Source organism: Hirundo rustica, chromosome 14 (assembly GCF_015227805.2).
Source record: "Hirundo rustica isolate bHirRus1 chromosome 14, bHirRus1.pri.v3, whole genome shotgun sequence".
In the NCBI taxonomy this organism is placed as follows: Eukaryota; Metazoa; Chordata; class Aves; order Passeriformes; family Hirundinidae; genus Hirundo; species Hirundo rustica.
Window position 1 is genome coordinate 16,721,342 of NC_053463.1, and position 19,179 is coordinate 16,740,520.

General features: G+C 55.0%; 1 long non-coding RNA gene across 2 annotated transcripts; it reads right to left on the reverse strand.

Annotated features, from left to right (window-relative positions):
- Positions 1-10,203: 10,203 nt before the first annotated feature.
- LOC120759274 (uncharacterized) lies at positions 10,204-15,157 on the reverse strand. Of its 2 annotated transcripts, none has more exons than XR_005703144.2 (3): positions 15,027-15,157; positions 14,710-14,902; positions 10,204-10,618 (listed from the first exon to the last, which is right to left on the reverse strand). It is a non-coding gene; the product is annotated as an uncharacterized LOC120759274 (long non-coding RNA). The 2 variants fall into 2 exon arrangements; XR_005703143.2 differs by lacking the exon at positions 10,204-10,618 and adding an exon at positions 10,701-13,353.
- Between the last annotated feature and the right edge of the window lie 4,022 nt (positions 15,158-19,179).

The window sequence follows — 19,179 nt, forward strand, 5'->3', positions numbered from 1 at the left end:
TGACTCCCCCCTCACCTTTTCCATGCTGCTTTGCCACGGAATGGATGGAGAAACAGCAGGAAGTGCTGCAGCTGGGAGCTGCCACCAGCAAAACAGAGCAGCTCCTGAAGCGCTGCTGGAATTCCCAGCTGAATTCCCTGCTCCCATCCCCGTGCACCACGGAGTGAAACACTTCCCTGGAAATCCTGGCTCCTGCTCCAGAGTGTCCCGTGCCAGAGGCAGCACTGGACAGGGCAGCAGAGCACACACACCCTGCAGGCAGGGCACAGGCAGGGGGAGCAGCACCGGGAATTCGGCCTGCACAGGGCCTGGATCCATCTCCCTGGATGTCAGGAACAGGGTTGGCATGGCTGAAGCACCCAGGGATCCTGTCCAGAAAGTCCTGGATTCGTGGGAATTCTTCACAAGGACACCTTCCTCTGCCAAAAATGTTGTCACCTGGCCAATGTGACCAGGAGACAGCCTGTATTTCTGCATTTCTGCATTTACTGCATTTCCTGAGCAGTACTGGCACAGCGGGGTCATTTCCCATTTTGCACTGTGCTGCTGAACATCCTTCTCCCCATTTCTGCCCAGAACCGTGCCGTTTTCCCTGCTCTGAGGGCTTCCACGCCCAGATGTTCATAGCTGGGGGTGCTTTTGCTGCAGCATAGCAGAGAAACGCTCTGAGAAGGGTCGTGCTGGGCTCCAGAGCTGATCAGGGAGCTTGGATCAGAGATTTCAGGGTGGGCCAGGCCAAGAAATCTCCATCCTACTAAACCCAAGCAGGGCAGCCATCACCACCTGCCTGAGCCTCTCCCAGCATTTCCTCCAGGCTCAGCATCCCACAGTGCTGTGATCATCTTTTCTGCAGGCACTGAAGGGTTTTTTTCACTTTAAAGCTTTCCTCTCCTCAGTCTGGGGCTTTATGAGCCCCCCTCACTGTGCTGGATAACTCTGTGTTCCCAGCATGGTCTGCCTGCTCAGCCGGCCCCGCTCCCTGGGTGGATCAAGGCCGGGGTGAATTTGGGGATGGGGACACTCCCCTCAGCCAGGAGCTGCTGGATGATCCCTCTGGGGCTTCGTGATGTTCCTAATTCCGACCTGGGAGTGTTTTGACTGCAAACAAGCCAGGTGATGTGGATCTGCTTCTTAATCACATCAGACTCCTCAGGTTTCCGAGGCGAGCGCTCATAAGTTCAAAATTCCTGTCTGAAACACATGCTGCTGCATCTCTGTGTGGAAAACATTCCTGTTGGCAGGCTCTGCAGGAGTGCTCGGAGAGAACAAATATCAAAGTGTGACAAGCAGGGCTGATTACAAATAGCAGGAACATTTGCAGAGCACTGCAGAGCCAGGCCCACGCAAGAGGCTCCTCGGTAGCAGAGCCCAGCTGCTCCCCAGGGATTGTCCAGCTCCTGGAGTTGCTGTCCACGAGCTGGCTCTCCAAAGGCAGGGAAAATCACCTCAAAGAGGGGCAGAAAGGGATGGGGCAGTAAATATTTGTGGGGAAACGGGATTTGGGTCTCGCTGCAGCTTCACAGGAGGGATGGATGTGCAGGAGTGGTTCTTGTGCTGCCTTTTTAAAGCTGGAACAGGTTCGACGACCTCCTCCCATGAGGGCTGCAGAACCTGCTCCAGGACTGCAAATCCCTCCTCAAAACACCCCACATTGTTCCTAGAACAAAAGGAACCCTCTTTTGGTCGTGTTTCTGGCCACATTTGCGTGCTGAGGTTTGATATCTCTGCAAAGTGTGTTTGCATCCACGACAGGGCATTACTGAGGATCTTGGTCTTCCTTGCATCATTTCCAGGCTGGTTTTATGGGAGCGGTGAGGCAATCTGGAGAATTTCTCCCTGCATGTCAGGGATTCAGTGGCGATGCAGTCCCAGCACCCCAGCCTGCTGGCAGTTGGCGCTCTCGGATATCACATAAAGGTTCATGGACAATTTTCAGGGTCTGCATTGTGCCATCTGTCAGAGCAGCACTGGGAGGTTTTAATTATGGTTTACACTCTGTCTTCAAGCACCTGGATTTGTTTTTTCCTCCTGTCAATTATTGATGAGGATTTGCTAAAAAGTGCCTTAATTCCGCTTTGTGCTCTTCCCCTGCAGCCGCTGGGCCAGGAACAGAGATGGGAAGGGGTCAAAGTGTGCGAGAGGTGAGGACACTTCTTGCTCAGCCACTTCCCGGTGTGGGGACGAGTTCCCTGACCATTCCCAGGTTTGTCTTTGGGATAATTTTCCTAGGGACTTACTGAGGTGAGTGATTTGTGAGGGAAAAGGGATCGAAGCAGCTTCCCAAGGAGGAGGGAGATCTGCATGGGGAATTCTGCCCCTGTGCTGAGGTGAGAGCCCACCTGCAGAGCTGCCCCAGCCCCGGGCCCAGCGCAGCAAGGAGCTGGAGCTGCTGGAGCCAGGCCAGAGGAGGCACCAGGATGAGCAGAGGGATGGAGCAGCTCTGCTGGGAGGAAAGGCTGGCAGAGCTGGGGTTGTTCAGCTGCACAGGAGAAGCTTGGGGGTGAGCTCAGTGTGGCCTTGCAGGGCCTGAAGGAGCTGCAGGAAACATGGAGAGAGACAATTCCCAAGGCATGGAGGGACAGGACACAGGGAATGGCTCCCACTGCCAGAGGGCAGGGCTGGATGGGAGATTGGGCAGGAATTGTTCCCTGTGAGGGTGGGCAGGGCCTGGCACAGGGTGCCCAGAGCAGCTGTGGCTGCCCCTGGATCCCTGGCAGTGCCCAAGGCCAGGCTGGACACTGGGGCTGGGAGCAGCCTGGGACAGTGGGAGGTGTCCCTGACATGGCTGGGGTGGGACTGGATGAGCTTTAAGCTCCATTCCAATCCAAACCATTCCATGAAATGCCCCCTGAGCTGGTGACTGCTGTCCCCAGGCTGGGCTGGGTGGAGGAGCACAGGAATCCCGGTGGGGGTGGCAGGGCTCACACTGAACCTGCGAGCTCACACCTTCCAGCGACTCCTCCAACCCCAGAACGCAGCTCTGGAATGCAGCATTCCATGCCCAGCACCCTGAAGGGCTCCTGGAGCAAAGGCGTGGCCTCCACCACTCCCAGAAGAATCCAATTGATCCGATTTTCCAAACTCTGTCCTCTCAATGGAGGCAGTGCCCGTGAAACAATGAGGGCACAGCCCCAAAAGGGGAGGGAGCAGCGAGCTGCCAGCTCTCCCCGCATCCACGAGCCGCAGTTTCCAGGAGGAATCACTTGCCAATACATATGGCGTTGTGTGGATGGGAAATGTCACGGAACATAACGTCCTGATATGTTTAAAAATAAATCGCTGGGACGGCTGAAAAAAATAAATGACTGAAGGGAGGGGACTTGTGGTGGCTTCTGCCGGGGATTAATTTTGTCGCTTGGTTTGGGGAGAGCTCGATTCAGGTGTCAGAGCTGGTGTTGGTTTGATAAACTGGGGGGTTTGGCTCGGTCTCTGAGGAGTGCTGGGGAACGAGGTCAGTTTCTTAATTAATTTATGCAAATTGCTGCTTCCTTCTCCTCTGTCTGAGCGTTAGTGACACCTGTCTTATCTCCTCACAGCTAATTGCAGGGAACAAACAGGGAAGCACGGGCAGGACTTTGGGAACAGCACCAGCAGGAGCGACGGAACTTCCAAAATCAGCCCAGAAAGCTGCAAAATTATCACCATGATTATTGATTATTGGTTATATTTGCACATTCTGTGGAGCATTGATCAGAGCAGTTACTGGGCTCCCGCTCCGTGCATGGAGCAGGAATATCCTCGCAGGAGCCTGGAGCGTCAGGATGAGCTCCTGGCTAGATGTCACACCTGGAAAATCCACCCCAAATCTCCTTCCTGGGTTTCCTCCATGTCCCTCCACCTCTCCCTCCCCGCTCTGTATGATCCTCCCAAATCCAGAATTTGCCTTCCAAGGGAGTTGGATCCTTAAGGTTCCTTCCAAGAATGTGTAACATTATCCAAACAATTCCATGGTTCTTTGATCCCAGCTTCCCTGAGCCTCCCGCTGTGCTGGGAGCTGTCCCTGCTTTGAAGGTTCCTCCCAACCAAATTGTCCTGGGATTTTTCCATAGAACTGGGCTGGAAATTAAGGGATTCATTAATACAGACCAAGGAGCTGGAAGAGGATCTCCAGACTCTGGGAACTGTGTTTGGGAGAGGACAAAAAGAAGGACAGGGTGCCATGGGATGGGCAGCTGGCACCTGGGCGGGTTCCAGTCTGCACCTGGCAGTGAAACAATAATAATTTTTAAACACTGCAAATTCCTGCCCCGAAAGGATGGGAATAGGGAAAATGGGCTGGGAAAAGACTGCAGTCCCTGCAATGGGAATGGTGCACCCCAAAGTTTCTCCCATCCTTCTCCCATTCCCCGTTTACGGGTTATTTGGGGAACAGAAAGTCTTCAAGATGCCCAAAGAAATCCCCCCTTACCTTCATTTTGTTGTTAATACTCCATGTAGCTTTATATAATTTTACTTTTTAAGGAATATCCCCTGGTTTTGATGAAGGCACAAGGAAGAAACCAAAGCTGGGACAGCAGGAAAAAATCCCAGCGGAGGGAAGGGAGTTGAGGGAATGTTGGTGCAGCAGCATCAAGGCACCAGCTTGGTCTGAATGCCAATTTTTGGGGTTTTCTGATCATTTCATCACCCAGAGGGGACAAACTGGACCAGCTCAAACTCAGCCCGTGCAGACATCCCAGAAAAATCCCGTCTTCCTGATGGAAGATGCTCCAGAACCAGTCAGCACATGGCAAATGCCTATTTCCAGGATAATTTATCACAATTTCTCTTGGATCTTTTATTTCTTTTGGAAGAGATTTAAAAATACAGGTTCGATTTAATAAAAACAACATTATTTCGGCCCAAAATTGCAGGGTTCTGCATGAAAAAAAACCACATCCAGATTTTAAAACAGTTCTAGGTAGCTTGTGTGGGTTTGTGTGGTGGTTTTTTTTCTGAAGAAAACCTGTTTTGTTCAAAACTCCAAAGCCTCCAGCATTACATCCAAGAGGTTCTTAATGTTTTATTCCCTTTTTTTTTCCCACATTTTTCAGGAGAACTATTTGAAAATTTGGCTGGGGTGAAAAAAGCAGAATCACAGGAGCCCTGTCTGGCGTGAAAGTTCCTTTTCCTGGCAAAATCCAGCCTCATCCCAGCGGCAGAGCTGCAGGTGGGACTGGAGGCTGGGCTGTTCCCACTCCCAGGGCACAGCAGGATTCCTGCCTTTCCATGGCTTTGTGATCTCTGGTGGAAATAGAGGCGCTTTTCCCTAGGAAAATATCTGGAATTTTTCCGAGTCGTGCTCCTGCCTCCCTCCTCTCCCGCCCCAGGATTCCTCCTCTCCCACCCTTCTCCTGCTTCCTCCCGAAGTCCAGCCAGGCTGGATTTCCCTCCAACCTCCCTGCCTGCTGTCGGTGTTGGAGCTCCAGAGTTTTTCCACCGGGCACCCACCGAACAAAATTCAAATGTGCATCTGAGCTGCAGAGGGATGTGGGAGGATGAGGATGGGGATAGGGATGGGGATGGGGACGGGGATGGGGATGGGGATGGGATGGGGACAGGGACGAGGATGGGGATGGGGATGGGGATGGGGATGGGATGGGGATGGGGATGGGATGGGGATGGGATGGGGATGGGGATGGGGATGGGGATGGGGATGGGGATGGGGATGGGGATGGGGATGGGGATGGGGACGGGGATGGGGATGAGGATGGGTATGAAGACGAGGATGAGGATGAGGATGAGGATGAGGATGAGGATGAGGATGAGGATGAGGATGAGGATGGGGATGGGATGGGGATGGGGATGGGGATGGGATGGGGATGGGAATGGGGATGAGGATGGGGATGGGGATGGGGATGGGGATGGGGATGGGATGGGGATGGGGATGGGGATGGGGATGGGATGGGGATGGGGATGGGGATGGGGATGGGATGAGGATGGGGATGAGGAGGGAGGGACACAGGATGCAGCTTAGGGAGGTGTCTTTGGCACTTTGGGCTGCAGAGCCCCGTGTCACTGTCCCCACTGTCAGTTTGGGCACAGGGCTGTCCCGAGGGCCAGCAGCGCCCAGTGCCACATCCAGGTGCTCCCACAGGTGGGTGCAGAGCTGCTGGAGATGTCCTGGTGTCCAGCTGCAGCTCCAGGAGCCAGCATCCCGTTTCTCTCCTCCATCCAAGCCTCCCACGTGCCCAGGGCTTTTCCTCAGGCTCTGGACTTGCAGCCAGGGCACAGGCACCTGCGGGCCCCAGTCCCCTGCGGCTGGATGCGCCTTGCGGGTGCCTCATCCCCGAGCAGTTCCAGCCGGGATGAGCCCGGAGCGGCCGCTGGCGCTGGCCGAGCACCGGGGCCGAGCGGCTTCTCCCAAAATAACTCCCAGCGCCGCGCCGCTGGCGGATCCTCCCTCCCGGGATGTGCGGAGGGGCTCGGCACCTCAAACTGGGCAGGGAATTCGGTGCTCGAGCGAAGTGTGAGACTGTGGGAAGCGTCTGGAGCGGCGGCGGCTCCGCTGTGCCAGCCTGGCAGCAGCTGCCACCGCCCGTATGGCTCTGCCCACACGCACCCCCTCTGCGGTGCCTCCCGAATGTGCAATATCAACATTGCGGGAGCAGAGGATTTCTGCATGTCATTATCCCGAGGTTTATTTGAATAAACGGGGGGAGGCAGAGCCGGCTCCGACGCGCGGCTCCGGCGGAGTCTCGCAGCTCGGCTCGGAGATGCCGATAGACAGCGGGAGCACAGGCACAGCCGGGGCTGTGTTTGCTTTGCGGAGTGCCGCTACAACATGCTGCCATCGAGATTCCCGGGCCCCACGTTTCTAAAATATTCATCGCCAGAGCCCAGATTCCCTCCCGAGGAGCAGAAATCCGGGCAGAGACGGGAATCTATCTGGCATCCCCTTGTGGCTTTGCTTCTCCCTGCTGCGACGGGAGCGAGGAGCACAACCAAAGGAGAGCCCAGATCTCGGCGGGTTGCTGCCAGGCCTCGTGTAGTTATCCCCTCAATATCCGCACCACGGAGACTGGGATGAGGAGTCAGGGATGAGGGATCCATAATGAGGGGACTGTAAGGAATGAGGGATGAGGGGGGCTGTAAGGAATGAGGGATCCATGACGAGGGGTCTGTAAGGAATCAGGGATGAGGGATCTATGATAAGGGGGCTGTAAGGAATCAGGGATCCATGACGAGGGGTCTGTAAGGAATCAGGGATGAGGGATCCATGATGAGGGGTCTGTAAGGAATCAGGAATGAGGGATCCATGACGAGGGGTCTGTAAGGAATCAGGAATGAGGGATCCATGACAAGGGGGCTGTAAGGAATCAGGGGTGAGGGATCCATGATAAGAGGGGCTGTAAGGAATGAGGGATGAGGGATCCATGACGAGGGGGTTGTAAGGAATCAGGGATGAGGGATCCATGATAAGGGGTCTGTAAGGAATCAGGGATGAGGGATCCATGATGAGGGGACTGTAAGGAATCAGGGATCCATGATAAGGGGGCTGTAAGGAATCAGGGATGAGGGATCCATGACGAGGGAGCTGTAAGGAATCAGGGATGAGGGATCCGTGATGAGGGGGCTGTAAGGAATCAGGGATGAGGGATCCATGACGAGGGGGTTGTAAGGAACAGCCACACCAGCTGCAATGAGGAGCAGCCAGCAGTGTGGGCAGAGCCCTTTAGTGACACCTCAGAGTCACCTGGACACCTCCAGAGGTGTCTGAGCTGTGTCCGGGGGCAGGATGGACACACTGGAGAAGCTCTCCAGCACGGACCTGCTGTTCCTGAGGTCAGGAATTCCATCCCCTGCACGCTCTGCTGCCCTTTGGGATCTCATCCAGCGCCCCACTGCTGTCACATGGAGATGTCACCGTTATGGTGGCTTTAAGTAAGAAAAATACACACACTCTCTCCTGACCCAGTCGAGTTTTATTGTCCCTGAGGTTCCCGAAGGCCCTGGTCACAAATGCCACATTTTGGAGTGACTGCGCGTGCAGAGCATTGCCCCGAGGCAGCAGCAGCTGCTCCAAACTGGCCCGGTTTGAGGGCAGGGGTCCCATTTCAAAGGGCCAGGGAGTGTTCAGGGACCAGTTCAGCAGCCCCATGAAAAGGCTGAGCTCAGGAGGTGCCCCAGGGCTCCAAACTGCGCCTCCAAATCGCCAAGTGCAGCTGTTCTTCCCACCCAGCTCTCGCAGCACCCTGCAGCCCGAACCGTCGCGTCTGTGGGCCAAATTTCATTAAAGAAGGGCCGGATGCTTGGAAGACACGGAACGTTTGTCTCTGGTTATTGTCCGGGTGATTTACATAATGGATTAGCACAGATTAGCCCGGCACTGGGAGAGGCACCGGCTCGCTTTGCATGCTCCACAGGCGAAGGATTCCGGCTGGAAATGGGATGATCTAATAACAGGAATAATTGCTGCTTTATGGACTATAAGTGCTGCCATGTCAGGGGCTTGTCCGCCTCGACAGTGAGGCCATTGTAAAATATAAATCCCCCGGTCACCCCACAGCTCACAGTGACTTCCGTGGGGACAATGAACACCTGCACCACGAGATACCAGCAGCGAATTAATTGATCCAACCCCTTAAAGCTGCTTTAATGGGATCCCCCGGTGCTAATATTCCCGCTTTCCCACCCCCCGGAGCCATGCTGGAGGAGGGGAAACTGAGGCAGGAGCAGTTTCCCTTTGCACAGGGTGGAGGGTGAGGTTCCCTTATCACCCCCCCACCCCCGATCTCGGTGCTTTTATCTCTGATTCCCTGAGGGTAAATTCAGGGCTCGACAATTAATTTCTGCCGGGTGTTTTGCACTGCTCAGGAGCCAGCCAAGCCCATACTGTGAATATTACAAAGCTTTTTAGAACAGGAGAGCTTGGCAATTGCGACAGCACTTTTGAATCATTCATAATTTTGCACAGGGGCAACTTCTGTAGGTGTCTCGTTTCCTCTATGTTCATAATGTTTTAGGGCTAAAAATAACACGGAATTGCTGTTCGAAATGTGAGCGAGGAATTAGAATTGCCAAGGAACTCTGGAGTCAAACTGTACGGGAGGACATCAGAGCCTTCCCACAGCCGCAGCTCCAAACCCAATTAATCCCGGGTTAGGTACGAGGAAAACGTGGGGCTGGAAAGATTGGGAAACAGCTTCCACTTCCCAGCCAAGAACTATGGAGATGAGTGAGGAGAAGGGGATTTTTGGGACAATTAGTTGAAGCTCCTTTGTGCCCACAAACACCACAATGCTGAGGCCAGCTGAGCACCTGGGATACATCCCTCTAAAATTCTCATGAGGAAAGCGATGCTTTGGGACTCCTGCTCCTGATGGGAGCCTCCTGCTCGTGCTTCCCAAGCGAGGCTGCTCCCTTGGCCTGGGGCAACAATCTGGAGAGGTTTCAATACCTCCTGTGGCTATTGGATCCCTCCCTGCAGAGGGGCTTTGCTGGAGCTGTCTGGGGCGCTCAGCGGTGACAGTCATGGAGCCGGCACCGGGCTGCAGGATGAGCAGGGACACTCCAGGCACGGAGGCACCAAAGCTTTGGAACAGCACAGACAGAGTAGGGAGAGCTGGGAGTGGGGAAAATCCTTGTGGTGGAACAGGAAAACCAACCCAGTCCTGATCCCACAGCAGGGGAGGGGAGGATTCTGCCCCTGTGCTGAGGTGAGAGCCCACCTGCAGAGCTGCCCCAGCCCCAGCCCCAGCGCAGGAAGGAGCTGGAGCTGCTGGAGCCAGGCCAGAGGAGGCACCAGGATGAGCAGAGGGATGGAGCAGCTCTGCTGGGAGGAAAGGCTGGCAGAGCTGGGGTTGTTCAGCTGCACAGGAGAAGCTTGGGGGTGAGCTCAGTGTGGCCTTGCAGGGCCTGAAGGAGCTGCAGGAAACATGGAGAGAGACAATTCCCAAGGCATGGAGGGACAGGACACAGGGAATGGCTCCCACTGCCAGAGGGCAGGGCTGGATGGGAGATTGGGCAGGAATTGTTCCCTGGCAGGGTGGGCAGGGCCTGGCACAGGGTGCCCAGAGCAGCTGTGGCTGCCCCTGGATCCCTGGCAGTGCCCAAGGCCAGGTTGGACACTGGGGCTTGGAGCAGCCTGGGACAGTGGGAGGTGTCCCTGCCATGGCTGGGGTTTGGAATGAGGTTGAAGTTCCCTTTCAACCCAAGCCATTCTGGGATCCTCTGACCAGGAGTGCTCAGGCTGGGCCGAGGCAGAGCTCCCTCAGACCCCTCACGCTGTCCTGGCTGGCTCAGAAGGAGCAGCTGACCCTCCCAGCCCGTGGAGTTGTTGTCCTGAAGCAAAGGCCCCCCTTGGGTTTGGGATCCCCTCAGATTCCTTTCCAAGAGGTCACTGCTTAGACCTTCCCTGCCTTTCCCAAGCCTTGCCCAGCTCCCCTGAGCCCTCCTCCACGGCGGGGCTCTGCTCCAAGCCCTCGCCTGATGATTTCTGCGCTGAGCTCTCCTCTGAGATGAGGAGAATTCACATCCTGGAAGTTTCAGCCTCTTCTTTCAGAATTAATTTTGCAAGCTCCTCCTTGGCCCAAGCTCTCTGCGGGCTCAGGCAGAACAGGGCCAGCGAGAGGGGAAAGTCATGTTGCTGGTTAAATCTCCAAAGCAAAAATAATCCATTTTAATGAAGGTTCACAATCTGCAATGAATGTGAAACAATGTTGTCAGCTAAGCTGTTGCATTATTCACTTTTATTTGTACAAGGTCCTTCCATTAATATTTGACTACAAGAGAATGCAATTAAAAATTTTCTACTTGAATAAACCTCTCACCACGGTGTTGGTTAGAGGATAAAACCCTTTTATGGTGGTGGAGAGGGGAATTTAGCACACTGGCACGTGGGTCACACCCCGACTCTCATCCTCCTGCACCCCACATTTTGTTCCCTGCTCTCATTTTTATTTTTTTTTGCCGTGTCTTCTCTCCAATCCTTGCCCCACATTGGCTCCTCTGGGCTCCCCTGCTCCCTTCCCTGGCATTTGGAGGATCCCAACACAATCATTTCCTTCAGAGCAGAGCCAAGACAGGCAGGGAAGGGCGGGGGGATGTGCAGGCAGGTGGGAAGCACCCCCAATCCACAATTCCCAGAAATTTCAGGCTGAGGCAGAGCCCCATTTTCCCGGGAAGGAGTGGGGCTTTGCCTTCGTGTCCAGGGGTGTTTGCTGGCAGGGAGAGATGATTTATTATTTAAATTTTGGCATGCATGGCTGGGCACCGAATTAGTTGTAATCTCCCAGGATGGGAGGAAAAAACCTTCTAGGATCAGAGAAGAGAGTTCAGACACGAGCTCAGCTCGTCACAAAAGGGAAGATGTCGGGGACAAGGGACACAAGGATGATATGCAAAGCATGGAGTCACATATAGAAGGATTAGGCACTAATTCCCTTTCCAGAGCATCCAGGAACAAAGAGCCTGTGGTGAAAATAAAGCCACAGAGTTTAGGTGGGCACAGAAGGCTGAAATATGGCCAGGTTTGTATGGATTGGTGGCAGGGAAGAGGACAATCCACGAGCTTTGAACTGCTGGGCCTTTGGGAGATCCCTCCCTGCTCCCAGGCTCCCTCAGGAAGCTGGGAAGTGCCACCAGGAGATGGACATTCCATCCTGTGCCGCTTCAGCTCCTGGAGAATCCAACACTCCCTGTGGGGCTGGTGGGGAAAGCACAAGGGAAGTTTGGGAGCGTGGAGGGCAGAACTGGATGGGATAGGAGAAAAGCTGTGTGGATATGTGGAAAAGGAGCCTCTGGCCTCAAAAAAGTCTAGGAGTGCTTTGGAGCTTCTTTTGGAGGAGAAATCTGGGGGCTGGGAGGGCCAGCCTTGGGGGCAGGGAGATGGCCAGAGAACAGAGGAGTGTCTCCAGGAGCAGGGGAATAACCTTGGAGAGTGACTGCTAGAGGAAAAGGACCCTCAGGAGAGTTTCCACCTCCTCAGGGACCTCCACACAAGCAGAGGAGAACCCAGAGAGGATTTTGGGGAACAAATACTCTGGCTCAGCTGATCCAGGTCCAGCACCCTGTAGATCACCTTTGGTTTTTTGGGGGAGAAGGTCTGCCAGGGCACACAGCGTGCAGAGATCCAACCCCATCCCACGGCAAACCCTCACCGATCCCTGTGGGACATCCCACACCCTCAGCATTAAACCCCACCTAGGAACATGGTTTGATGATCTTTGAAGGTCTTTGCCAACCTAAACAATTGGGATCTGTCTCCTTTTGGGACCAAGCAGGACCTGCTGCTGTGCCATAAAATCCTGAAAAGCTGCCAGCACTGTCCTCCTCTTCCCAGATTGAACATTTTCCCATTTCTGGGCCGACCACGGCCCCTCAGGAGATCTCCTGCCCTGGGCACTGGGGATCATCGCTGAGGCTGGAGCAGCCCATGCACAGAGATCCCAGGGAGCACAACAACCAACCAGCAGAAAGTGCAAGGAGCATTCAGGGAGTATTCTGTGGATTGTTCTGCTCTTCCCTCGTTGGTTGTGGGCAAGGTGTGTCCTGGCTTGCAATGCAAGATGTAACCAGCAGTTTGTATTCTATTGAATCTGTTAAACCAGCTGTGGCAGTGTTCTCATCCCTCCCAGGCCCATCCTCCCTGCAGGGATATCTGCTGTTCATGGGCCATCCAGGCTCACTGAGACCATTCCATCATCCCTTGGGAGATGCTCCACCCAGGGGAGGAGCCCGGCATTCCCACCTGGATCAAACCTGGGACTGGGAACAGCAGCACAGCCTGTGTGCACGGGATTGCCAGAGGAACCCCGGAGCCATCTCAGCACCACTGGAGCTTCTACAGGATCATCTCTGCTCCAGCAGAACCACACCTGGCACTGCAGGAGGGCTGGACTGGACTGTGACCAGCACCCTGACCAACGGGGGTCAGGCTGTATCCCTGACTCTGTCAGTGGTGGTGTTTTTGTCCTACTGCATTATTATTTTTACTTTCTTACTAAGGAACCGTTATCCCTGTTCCCATATCTTTGCCTGAGAGCCCCTTAATTTCAAAATGATAATAATTCGGAGGGAGTGGGATTACATTCTCCATTTCAAGGGCGGCCCCTGCCTTCCTCAGCAGACACCTGTCATTCCAAACCAAGACAAGGTGGCAGTGACATCCAGAGCTCCAGAGAAGCCGCTGGCACCATCTCAGGCTCTCCTGAGGGGCCTTGGCTGCACCCTGGAGATCTCACATCCCACAGCTGCCACGGCAAAGGGAGATCAGCACTTCCAAGCCTCAGGAACCTGCCCACGGAATGCTAAGCGGCACCTCAAGCAAGGCCAGGGAGTGCACAGAGAGGAATCTTCAGGCCTTCAATTCACTACGCTCCAACTCTTCCCAGATAAAAGAAGGATTAGGAAGCCCATTCATCTTCAGGAGTGCTGTGGAAAATCAGTCCATTATTTGTGTCCCATTAATGTTATCTGGGCCAGGGAGATGAATAAATCCATCCCCAGCAGCAGATTTGTACAGTGAGGATTACAGAAGACAAGGGCCCATCCCAAACAATCAGGCTGGAGTCGGATGTTGAGGGATGGTTCATGGAATGTGTGCCAGGATTCCAGGCCAGGCTGGGGCTCCCAGGAGCTCTCCCAGGAGGGGTGGAGTGCAGCAGCATCCCAAGGCATTCCCAGAGAATCATGGACTGGGTTGTGTTGGAATGGTCCTTAAAAATCACCCAGTGCCACCCCAGCCATGGCAGGGACACCTCCCACTGTCCCAGGCTGCTCCAATCCATGTCCAGCCTGGCCTTGGGCACTGCCAGGGATCCAGGGGCAGCCACAGCTGCTCTGGGCACCCTGTGCCAGGCCCTGCCCACCCTGCCAGGGAGCAATTCCTGCCCAATCTCCCACCCAGCCCTGCCCTCTGGCACTGGGAGCCATTCCCTGTGTCCTGTCCCTCCAGCCCTTGTCCCCAGTCCCTCTCCAGCTCTCCTGGAGCCCTTCAGGCCCTGCCAGGGGCTCTGAGCTCTCCCTGGAGCCTTCTCCTCTCCAGGGGAGCACCCCCAGCTCTCCCAGCCTGGCTCCAGAGCAGAGTGAGCTGGGAAAGGGCTGAGCCTGGAGAAAAGGAGCTCAGGGGAACCTTGTGTCTCTGCACAAGTCCCTGACAGGAGGGGACAGCCGGGGGGGTCGGGCTCTGCTCCCAGGGAACAGGGACAGGAGCAGAGGGAACGGCCTCAGGCTGGGCCAGGGGAGGCTCAGGGTGGACAGCAGCAGGAATTTCCCCATGGAAAGGGAGCTCAGGGATTGGAACTGCCCAGGGAGGTTTGCAGTGCCCATCCCTGGAGGTGTCCAGGGGAGTGCTGGAGGTGGCACTCAGTGCTCTGGGGACAGGGTGGGGATGGGGCACAGCTGGGACTCCATGATCCTGGAGGCCTTTTCCAACCTTAATGATTCTGGAATTCTGCAAAGTACTTTCCTTTCATCCAAACCCCTCTCCTCATTACCCACCCACCCTTAGAGCAGAGACCGATGTGAGAAAACCTTAGAGGCAGAGACAGAGCCTGGAAAATTCCAAGCAGCTGGAAAAGGCAGTGGCTGGACAGGAGCTGGCCGCTCCTCCTGTCCCACCCCCGGAGCTGCTGGGAGGCCTAAAGGTGCTAAAATCTGGTTATTGAACGATCCGGGAGTGCTGCAGTGCTGCTCAGGGAGATTTATCCCCCATCTGTGCTTGTTTTCATTCCACCAGCACACCTAATAAATATCCCCTTTTAAACCGAAGCACCTCCATTTACAAACCTGTTAGCAGAGCTCTGGCATTTCCCAAGGATTTTGCCTCCAACATCCCCGCCTGGAAGGCCACGTGCTAATCCCCAGAACTCGCTGGGATTTCTCAGGCTGGAAGTCCCTCGAGTTTTCTCCTCGGCTAAAAAACAGATAGTCCAAAATCTTCCAGATGCCCACGCAGGTGAGAGCCAATAATCCTGGGAATCTGAGAGAAGGATAACAAACTGAAATTCCCCTTTTAGATGAGCACATCGAGGCTCAGAAACATTTCCCTTGCATATAGAGAAGGGAAAAAAAAATAAAAATAATAAAAAAAAATTAAAAATCACCAAATCCCAAAGCCCTGCGAGGCAGTAAGTAAAGTTTGGCAACTTCCAAATGCATTCCCTGTTGTTCCAAGCTGTTCCCTGTGGCTCCCCAGAGGGCTGGTCCATAAAGGATAACAACCTTTGCCTGCTGGGAGCTATTAGCTTAAATGGGAGCGGGCTGCTGCAGCATTTAAGGCTGATTAGAATGGTGTCATTGGATTTGTATGCACTGGGATCCATGCAGATGGATTTCACAAAAATTCCGAGAAATTACATCCAGGAAAGGGAGTTAAAGGGATGTCTCAATGCGTGGCAAGCGCTCGCTCACTCGGCTGACTGAAATTGCAAATAGAGGAGCAGGAAAAAAAAGAAAAAGAAAACCACAAGGAAGTTAAAATGAGACTGGGGAATTTAGCAACAGAATTCCAGGCTCTGGAATCCGCTGGAACGGATGGATTAGGGATCAAAATGGCCACGTATCTCTTCCTCATTTTTGCATTAAATTCAAATTATTTTCATTAGATGTGTGAGCACATTAAATCATTGCTGTGCTACGCGTGGAATTGCACAAAATTCGGGGTGCGTGGTTACCCTCTGTGCAGGTACCCCCTAGATTAAAATTTCTCCCACCCCGGCATTTCCAGGTATTCCCAGGCCACACGGAGCCAGGAAACCTCATCAGCTCAGGTGGCAATCCCCAAATTTCCACATCCTGGGAACAAGCAGGGAATTTGTCGCTGGATAAAGCCCCTGACCCGGAAAAGCACCGACCTCTTACAACTCATTTGTCTCTCTTTGACTTGCAAATCTCGGGAATTTTCCACCCCAATCGACTCAGCTCTCACCTCCCTCTGGGAGGGCAAAGCAGCTCCTGCAGCATCTTCTGCTCGAAGGGTTTTTGGTTTCTCTCAAGGCTTTAGCGGCCCCTTTTTGGGGTTTTCTCACCCATGGAGCTGCTGGAACAATTCCCAGCTTTCCCCAGAGAGAGGGAAAGCAGCTGGGCTTCCCCAGCCACCCCGGTGATGGCACAAAGGGTCACTCAGGAACCCCAGAGCGCCCAGCACGGTCAGTCAGAGCTTTCCAGCAGCTCCTTGGTGCCCAGAGCCATCGATGAGCTTTCACTTCATTCAAATCATCGCTAATAACTCTGGCACGCTTCAGCTAGGCTCAGAGTCTGCTCCCTGTGCCCAAAGCCATGGCCTTGGCCTGGCTGGATGGGACCAGGGATGTTGGAGTGAGGGAAAGGACAAGAATCTTTAAACTGCCTGAAACAACTTGATGATCGTGGCCGTTTTCATCTCATCACGTTCATCTTCATCCCATCCTTGGGAAGAGCTGGGATACAGAGGGGCACTGCAAACATCCCACTAATTCCACTACCGGGGCAACATTCCTTGATGTTCCAGGCCCACTTCCCCAGCTCCAAAAGGTTTAACCCTTCCTTCCCTCTCCAAACCCTTCCTGCTTGGATAAACTGCTCCTCAGCCCCCAGCAATCCTTTTTTAACATTTAACAAAATCTTTTTCTCCTGCTTAAGGCTTAAGGAGAACAAAAAAAAAAAAAAATAAAAAAAAAAAAAAAAAAAAAAAAAAAAAAAAAAAGGGGAAAAAAAAAAAAAGCGCTTTCCCTATTTAGCAACATTCTTGTGATGTTTATTGGAACGGGCTGAAAGAGCTGAGGTTTGAAAATTAGGATCTGGCAAGGAAACAGTGTCCTCAGGGGCCAGAGAACAAACCTCTCTGGGAGGAAAGTGATGGGACCAGCCTTTAAAGGCTGGAAAATTGCAAACCAATGTGCTCAGCAGTATTTTCGTTTATGCAGTTCTTTTATTCTTAAGACGAAAATTGCTCGGGACAAAGGCCTCGGTCTCATACCTGGGACAGTGTGCTCCTTCCTCTCCTTTTCCCTGTGAAAATGTGTGCTGCTTTGAAGAGCAGCGATGTTCAGCACGAAGCAAATGCCAACGTGACCATTTTTAATGCAAATTCGCTGCCATCTCTCCCCGCTCCTTTAATGCTGCCTGGGAATGTGTGACAGTGCCTTGGCAGGGCTGTCACTCGGGGAGGAACCCAAGCCTGCGGTGCTTTTCCAGGATGAGAAAATGCCTTGTTGGGTTTCCAGCCTCTGATCCCACCTGGACACGACAGCAAAAGCCTTTTCCAGCCCTCCCTGGGACTTTCAGTCACTCCGAGGCTTTTAATGAGTGGACAAAGCTGGTGCTGGTGGCATCACTGCGAGGATGCTCCTGTGGGCAGGGCTATCAAAGTACCCCTTGCACGGGCAGGGATGGACAGAGCTGTCCCCAGTGTCCCTTTCTTAGGAGGACAGAGCTGTCCTCAGCGTCCCCTGTTCGGGTAGGGGTGGGCAGATCTGTCCCAAGTGTCCCTTTCTTGGGTAGGGATGGACAGAGCTGTCCCCGGTGTCCCCTGTTTGGGTAGGCGTGGGCACAGCTGTCCCCGGTGTCCCTTTCTTAGGTGGACAGAGCTGTCCCCGGTGTCCCTTTCTTAGGTGGACAGAGCTGTCCCCGGTGTCCCTCGCACAGGCAGGAGCAGGCAAAGTTGTTCCCAGTGCCTCTCGTTTGTGTCGCGGCTGGCACCGAGTGCCTGTCCCGCATCCCCAGCCGCGTCTCGCCCAGCGCGCAGAGGGTTAAACCCTCTCTGCTATTCCCGGGGGCTGGAATTGCGCTGGAGCCGCTGCCCTGCCCCGGCTCGGGCTCCGGGGGGACGCGGCCGTGCCTTTCCCAGCCCTTCTTCCCACACTTTCCCCGAGCATCGCCACCCCGGCGGGGGCTGGGGCGGGCGCTCCCCGCGCACCGAGGGGGACGGGCAGGCCGGAGGTTCCCACAGCCCACGCCGGGAGCAGAGGAAGGGCAGCTCCCCGGGGCCGCTCCGGGAGCCGCGACCCGCCACAGCCCCCTGCTGCCACCAGCCTGTCCCCAGCAGGGCTGGGGTGCTGAGCCCCCGAGCTCCCCCGAGCACTCCTGAGCACCCCCAAGCACCCCCCCAGCACCCCTGAGCACACCCGAGTACCCCCGAGCATACCCGAGTACCCCTGAGCACCCCTGAGCACACCCGAGTACCCCCGAGCATACCCGAGTACCCCTGAGCACCCCTGAGCACACCCGAGTACCCCCGAGCATACCCGAGTACCCCTGAGCACCCCCGAGCACACCCGAGTACCCCCGAGCATTCCTGCGGCTCCCTCGGGTGCTCCGTGGGTAAATGCGCACACGGGGGACAGCGTCCATGCGCCTCGTCCGTGGAATTCCAACGCCCTCGGTGACACCGGCACTGCCCGGGGGCGCACCCGGGGGGAGCAGCGCCTCTGCTGCTCGCTGCTCTGGCACACCGATCGTGGAATTTTGGGCTCACAGAGCCATGGGATGCAATGGAAGGGGTGTTAAAGCGCACCTCGGTGCCCCTCATGCCATGGCAGGGACACCTTCCAGGAGCCCAGGCTGCTCCAAGCCCTGTCCATCCCGGCCTTGGCCACAGCTGCTCGGGGCGCCCCATGCCGGTGTCACAGCCTGGTCGCTGCTCCTGTGCCCATAGAGACACCCGAGCACAACCCTGGCCTGCACATCACCCCTTCCATCAGTGACACCACCCCTACAGGAGCTCCTGTCCCGACCTTTGGGGCTCCAGGCCGTTCTCTGCAAGTCCTTCTCCAGGCTGGCACCCTCCTGCTGCTGAGGTGACTCCTGTGCCACAGAGGAATGCCCAGCCTGGCTGCAGGTGCAGAGGGAACGCCGGGTGTGAGGGCTCAGCCACCGATGGCTCCCCATTCCCAAAGCTTGGGAGGATTAATGAATTCTTACTCATTAATTAGCCCTGTCCGGGCAGCACAGGTGCTACAGCAGGCATGGAGGAAAGGTTATTTCCTCCAGGTGGTCTTTGCTGTGGAAACATTCCCAAAGCAGGGAATAGGAGGGTGGGGAGGAAAGAGCCCGGGAACAGCATCCCCAGGTGCCGCCCCAGGAGAGAGTCCGGCCTGCGGCATGAGGTGACCCCACCTCAGAGCAAGGCTGCTTTTCCCACCTGAGGCACCCCAGAAGATGGGAGGAGAGCTCCAGGAACCATTCCCGACGCCCAGGGATGATGGGAAGGCCCTGGGAAGCGGCTGGGAGAGCGCAGCGGGCGGGGAGCAGCCGAGCTGTAATCCCGCACCCTTGGCT